This window comes from Xenia sp. Carnegie-2017, unplaced genomic scaffold, assembly GCF_021976095.1.
Source record: "Xenia sp. Carnegie-2017 unplaced genomic scaffold, XeniaSp_v1 HiC_scaffold_21, whole genome shotgun sequence".
NCBI lineage: Eukaryota > Metazoa > Cnidaria > Anthozoa > Malacalcyonacea > Xeniidae > Xenia > Xenia sp. Carnegie-2017.
In genome coordinates this window covers 7,407,494-7,413,671 of record NW_025813484.1, presented here as the reverse complement: position 1 = coordinate 7,413,671, position 6,178 = coordinate 7,407,494, and the positions used below count along the sequence as shown (strand labels likewise).

The 6,178-nt window shown below is 32.6% G+C and overlaps 1 long non-coding RNA gene across 1 annotated transcript; it reads left to right on the top strand.

Annotated features, from left to right (window-relative positions):
• Positions 1-1,326: 1,326 nt before the first annotated feature.
• On the top strand, positions 1,327-5,927 carry LOC124444084. Its single transcript, XR_006947826.1, has 4 exons — positions 1,327-1,775; positions 1,922-2,044; positions 4,189-4,264; positions 5,591-5,927. It is a non-coding gene; the product is annotated as an uncharacterized LOC124444084 (long non-coding RNA).
• The last annotated feature ends 251 nt before the right edge of the window (positions 5,928-6,178 follow it).

Genomic DNA, 6,178 nt, shown 5'->3' with positions numbered 1-6,178 from the left:
GTTCTTTTCAATGCAACCATCAACTGATAAAAAATATTCTAATACGTACCATAGTGTACATTTCGTGAACTAGTGGTTGAGATCACTGCGTGTGTTTTGTATTTCTTTTAACGTAGCGACGTATAAATGTACTCGTTAGAATGTTAGTGTAATAAATCACCAAAATGCGTTTTCTTCGACGAAAATGCGATTGTAATAATGTTTTGAAAATAACAAATCAGCTTATTTACCAACATTCTGTTTATAATCATCTATCGTTAATTCCAAATTTATTGGTGTGAAACAGAACGTACTTTCATAGAAACGCATTTTGTGTAATTCTGTAGAATTCCGATCTTACCTTCCGAAGAATCCGAACTTTATCTCTTTTCTAGACTCGAATTTCTTTTGAAACGCGTAGGTGGTTGAAAGTATTGTTTGAACGAGAAAATTTTCGCTCTTTGATTGGGTGATTTCGTTGATACAATCGTAGATGTAAATATCAGGGCTTTGTAAATATACCTGTGATTGGTCGATACCTGCGATTAAGCCCAAAACATTTGCTACATATCACCTCCTCTCCCTTACAGCAATTGTCCTGGTGCTCATGCCAGGCAAAGTAACAAAAATACGTGATTTCCAATCCTTTCACACATGACATGACATGGAGAATGAATGGATGGATGGACATGAATGATATGTTTTAACAGATTTAATATAGATAATAAATTATATCTGATTTTACTCTTTATCTTTTATATTTGGTCATAAATGAAACAGTAATTTTGAACATTTTATGAATTATGCTGTAGAATGTTGTCATTGTTATTGGGGTTTAGTTGAGAAGGACCTAAAAGGCATCACATTTGGGTTTTTTATCATTTTATTTTAAATTTTAATTTATCAATGCTGCATTCATTTATGTGTTAAATGAGACAACACATATTTGAATATAATGGTAGCAAAATATTTAAACAAAAGCAACAACCTCAGTTTGGATTTAATCAAATAATGCCCAATACAATTATATTTTTCAAAACTTTGAAATACTTTGAGACTTATTATAAAGTTACCAGTCACACAACATCTCTTACTAATCTTGCATTCTGAAATATCTGTTGGAACATGGCATTTTTTGCTTCTTCACAAAACACTGTATATGTTGGTTTTATAAATTGTTATATGTATGTATGTATGATCTCAAAAGCACCAGATTAATTATGGATTTAAAATAAACAACAAATTTTTTTTATTATAAACATGTTTCGACTTTCCAGTCTACTGAAGTTGACTTAATATAAGTTGATGTTTATAATAAAAAAGTTGTCGTTAATTTTAAATGCCTAATTGTTATATGTGTTGGGTGTTTAATTCACCCGACCATTTAATACAGTTTTGAACAATGAAAAATCAAATTTGAATCTTGGAAAAGGTGACCATGTCTACTTAATATAGGTGGACTGTTCAATAAAGGTCACTTAAATAGTATTTATATTTTGAATTTTTGGGACATTACCACACAATTGCCAAAAATAACCACTGTATGAAAAAATGTATGCTCCAAACAGATGTTTTCAAACAAGTTGCTTTCTTACATAATTCATTCATATTTAAATTGTTATGCATCAAGATCGTTCAGTTGTAGGGAAAAATGTTTCAGTTCCTAAGTCCCTGACATAAAACAACTATATTACAATAAACCAAGCACCCAAAAAGTAATAAAAAAATTCCATTTAAGATAATTCACTTAAGAAAGACTGGCCACAAAAAATTCCAGTGCCACATCTTCCTCTATGGTTTGTCAAAACTACACATTATTATTCCCAATTGCTAATTATTGCTCTAACTAGTAAATCAAATGAATACAATATTTGTCACATTATCACTGTCTTGAGAAATTACATTTTTATTGTCTTTCACATGTATAAATATTGTACTTTAGCACATGTTTCTCTTGCTGGAGACTCTTTAAGACGAAATTTCTTTACTCAAGAATTTTAAAATGAAAGGAATGAACTAAAGACTGCTGAATCTTATGGCAAAGACAGTGAATATTCTGAAGATGGTATGTAAAAATAACAAATTCGTAAGAAGTTTATGATGTACAAACTGATGAGTGGCGAACGTTTGATATTTACTAAAGAAATTTGTTCTACAAAATCAACATAGTCCATTGATAGATGTCTTGAAAGCAGACTAGGATTTTTTCTCTGTAGAACAGAGCATGTGCTCAATACTGCCAACAATTACAAGAGATACTATGTAGCTATGTACAAGCTTAAACCGTTAGCTATTTATGTATGACTAATAGTGAGATATTAATTATCGTGCTAATTTCACGTTCTTTGCAAAGTTTTCATGTAGCTAATATTTTTCATTGTATATTTAGCACACCTATCTAAAATTCACAGGCAACGTATGTAGTTCTGGGTATGTGGTTATTGAGCAAAAACATGTTTAGATCACAACTTACGTTCATTCGTATGCAATATAAATTTCTTCATGACATGGTGTATGTTGAACTTTCATCTTTGAAAAATGTTGCTTAAAAAAGAGTGTCGCTATTTGTTGGCAACGTTAAAATTTAACTATTACGAATTGGCAATAAAACTAAAATAATCACTCATATATTGATATATACTGTTATTCCCATTTTAACTTAGGAAGAATTAGTATAAGAATTGTTTCCCTATAGACGATGTAAGTTTTCTTTCAACGAAAATTTTTTTTTAATCCATTTTTGTAGAGTGATTTATTGTAATCCAATAAAACAAAAGTATTTTAAAAGAACTTTCTCCATTACAGCTTTACCATGTCTCCTGCCATTAATAAGATAACCACTATAAAGCATGGACAGATTTACTGAGGAGGGGTACAGGGGGGGCACGCAAACTTTACACTCAACTCCCAAAAATAAATTGCACACCCCTGTCAGAAACATTTTAACTTCCTCAATTTTTAGCGAAACAAATCTGTAGTACAGGTGAACTGAGTTTTTCTGGGCAATGTTTCAACTTTCTTTACTATCTTTGGTGGCTGCACTACCAAAACTCCCCTAAAATCTACACTTTCATTGTCGTCACTTCTTTACCAATTGACTATTAAATTAGCACTTTTAATTTCCAGTATTTTCTTGCGTGTAGCATTTACTCTTGACTTTCTCATGCGGTAGCATTTACCTTACAAAAATTTCGATAAAATTGTGCAAAGTATTTTCATCAAAAGATAAAGATCATGTATTAAGTATTTGTTGTTCGAATTTCAGTGACATAAGTAAAGTACATGGGAACGAACTTCTGAATTCGAATTCCAGTTTGTCACAGATTGTTAAGATTATTTCCGTGAACATTCGCTATCTATATGTTGCTAAAAGTTTCATAAATTGTATGAATGATTGTAAGAAATGCAAAATTACATGCGATCCCAAAGACTAGTCAATGTAAATCACCGTTAGTTACTGCTTTTGATTAAGAGGTTAACTAAAAGCAGCTTCCACAAGATCGAAATATCTTCGAGTCTTCGACAGAAGATAGAAATCATTTAATAAACATTCGCTCCTAGAAATGTTGGGACATAACACTTCCCAAATTTGACTTTATTGTTACATGTTTCGTTGTACTAATCACTGCAATGTTTGATGAATTTTTGATTTTCGTTTTTTAAGTAACAGTAGGTGATATATGTGATTCTACAATTGTTTTGATGTGAAATGAACAAACGCGCGCTATGCATGATGGTTGTTGGCAAACTCTATTTCAAAAATCGAAAGAGTTTGTGAAAATTTATCTGTTGAAATTTAATTTTTATTCTTAAGGTGTCGACAGCAGTAGACTGTATTTTATTTTATCGCTTAGAGTAATCAATCAACATATTTATTTGAGAAATGACAAAAGGCTACTCTCCTTATCGGCTTTCACTTTTATTATGCACCATGTCTGCGTCCGCAAAGAATGATGAGGTTTTGTTACGACATAATGACGCATTTGCACATGTGATATTGTATAGTTCTCAATCTCTTACTTCGTCATGATCATTCTCGTTGAACAGAAATTATGCTCGTTATTGACTTTAATGCATGGCTATAAGCACGGTACTTATTACGTAGTTGCAACTCTAGATGATTTGTAGTCGATGTTTATTGAAATTAAATGATATTTTGAAGTCAAAATTGACCAATTCATCTAGTTTGACGTTTTTTTCTTTATACAGTGAATCATGAGCGCCGACGACGACGTCGATAACGTTGATCAACAAGAATTAGACAGTGTTTTATGTACTGAACAAGGTAACATGTTTGAAATATTAAGGAATTTTTATTGAATTATCAACCTAAAGGTTATTGTCCAACAGATCGTTTCAAAGATAACCATAAGCATTCAATTTCTTTGATATTTATTAAAACAAAGCAAGTGACGTTTGTCGTTTCGTCTCGACTCAAGACATCTTCAAATGAGATGTAATTACTTAGATAGTTAAGGTGTGAGGTTTGTGTGGATGTGTACTTACAGTGTAAAGCTGATATTGAGTATTGTAAGGAAATGTAAGAAAGATTGTACAAGATATAAGGGGGGATGAGTAATGGAGGGAAATTTACCATAAAGAGAGCTGGGAGGACGTTCATTCTCCCCTCCCACTATTATTTCAAAGACCAATTTAAGAGTTTTAAAGATCTGAAGAGAAAAAGGAGTATAGATAGTTGCTTCCTGTGAAAAGGCACACAGCAAAGTAAAAGTAATAAACAGGAACTTTTGAGCATCATAGTAAAGCCTAGGCCGCACTATCGTCCATATCGACGAAAATTAGAACGAAAACTGCCGCAACGAAAATCTTGAACGAAAACTCAACGAAAATTTCGTTTTTGTGCTTATAAGAAGAGTTAAACTTTTGACATTTTTCGTTAACGAAAACGCATGCAATTGGCTAATAATCTAAAACTTAACTACACAAAGATGGCGGGGTGGCATGAGTTTTAATAAATCCGATGCGAGAAAAACAATTTGTCGTCATTCGCAATTATTTTATGAGTCTGTTTTCTTTGTTTGGTTCTCGTAACTCAATCAAATTGTTAAATAATCCAGTCGATCACGTCGTTTATTAATCAAAATCTAGTATCGGCCTTTGATTGTCTTGCTAAATGGTTGCTTTCAACTTCAGAAGGAGTATCTTCTGCAAGAGGAAGACACTTTTTTCTTTTGCTTCTTTTTGTTACCGCAACGGCTACTACAAAGACACATCCAGCAATACTGTTTACATGTTTTAGCCGATCTTTGTAAACATGCTTGCAATTTTACGTCGTGTCTGGCATGTATTTTGTGCACGAATTTCGTTTGGTTTTCGTTTTCGATTATCGACGATAGTGGTCCTAGGCTTAACTCTATGTAATTAGTATGAGAAGTCTTGAGTCAAGACGAAAGGTCGCTTGTTTTTTAAATAAATACTGAAAGAATCAAATGCCGATGGCTTTCAAACACGATCTGTTGGCATCTTATCTTTATATTTAGAATTGATTCACACCTGCACCTCACTGGCAACATTGAAATTTTATAAATTCTTATTAATTGTTGTCCACTCATATTTACGATGTATTTGACATGTTTGACGTTTTTTTTAGTTGCAAGCGATTGTTGAAATTCATATTCCATTGAAATCCTACAGTGGCAGTTCGGCCCTACCAACGAACGATTTGTCTATGAATCGAGACAGTAAACATCTATATGCTGTCCTGTTGAAGTGATAGAAATCCTACGGAGGTAATGGTTACCCCAAAGGATTGGGGAAAATTGAAAAAACAACACATTTGAGAGAACGTTGCTAAATCGATCAGCGTACAAGGTTCGCAAAAACCTTTGGTGAAAATAAGTAGTTTGACTTCCAATGATTTATCTAATGTCAAATTTTCACATATTTGTAGATGTAGATCGTCCAAGTTTATAAAGTCATAAAAAGGACTTTTTTGTTGTTGTTGATTGACGTTTTGACTTTCTTAGCAGTCGTCACCTTTAAAGTCAAGTTGACTTTTCTGGACTCTACTAAGAATGACGATCTACATCTAAAACATGTAACGATACGTCCTGGTTCAAACCATTTACGTTATTACAGTTATTGATGTTGACTGACGTTTTTGACTTCCTTAGCAGTAGTCACCTTTAATGTCAAGTTGTCTTTCTCAGGACTCTACTAACAATGACGATCTACATCT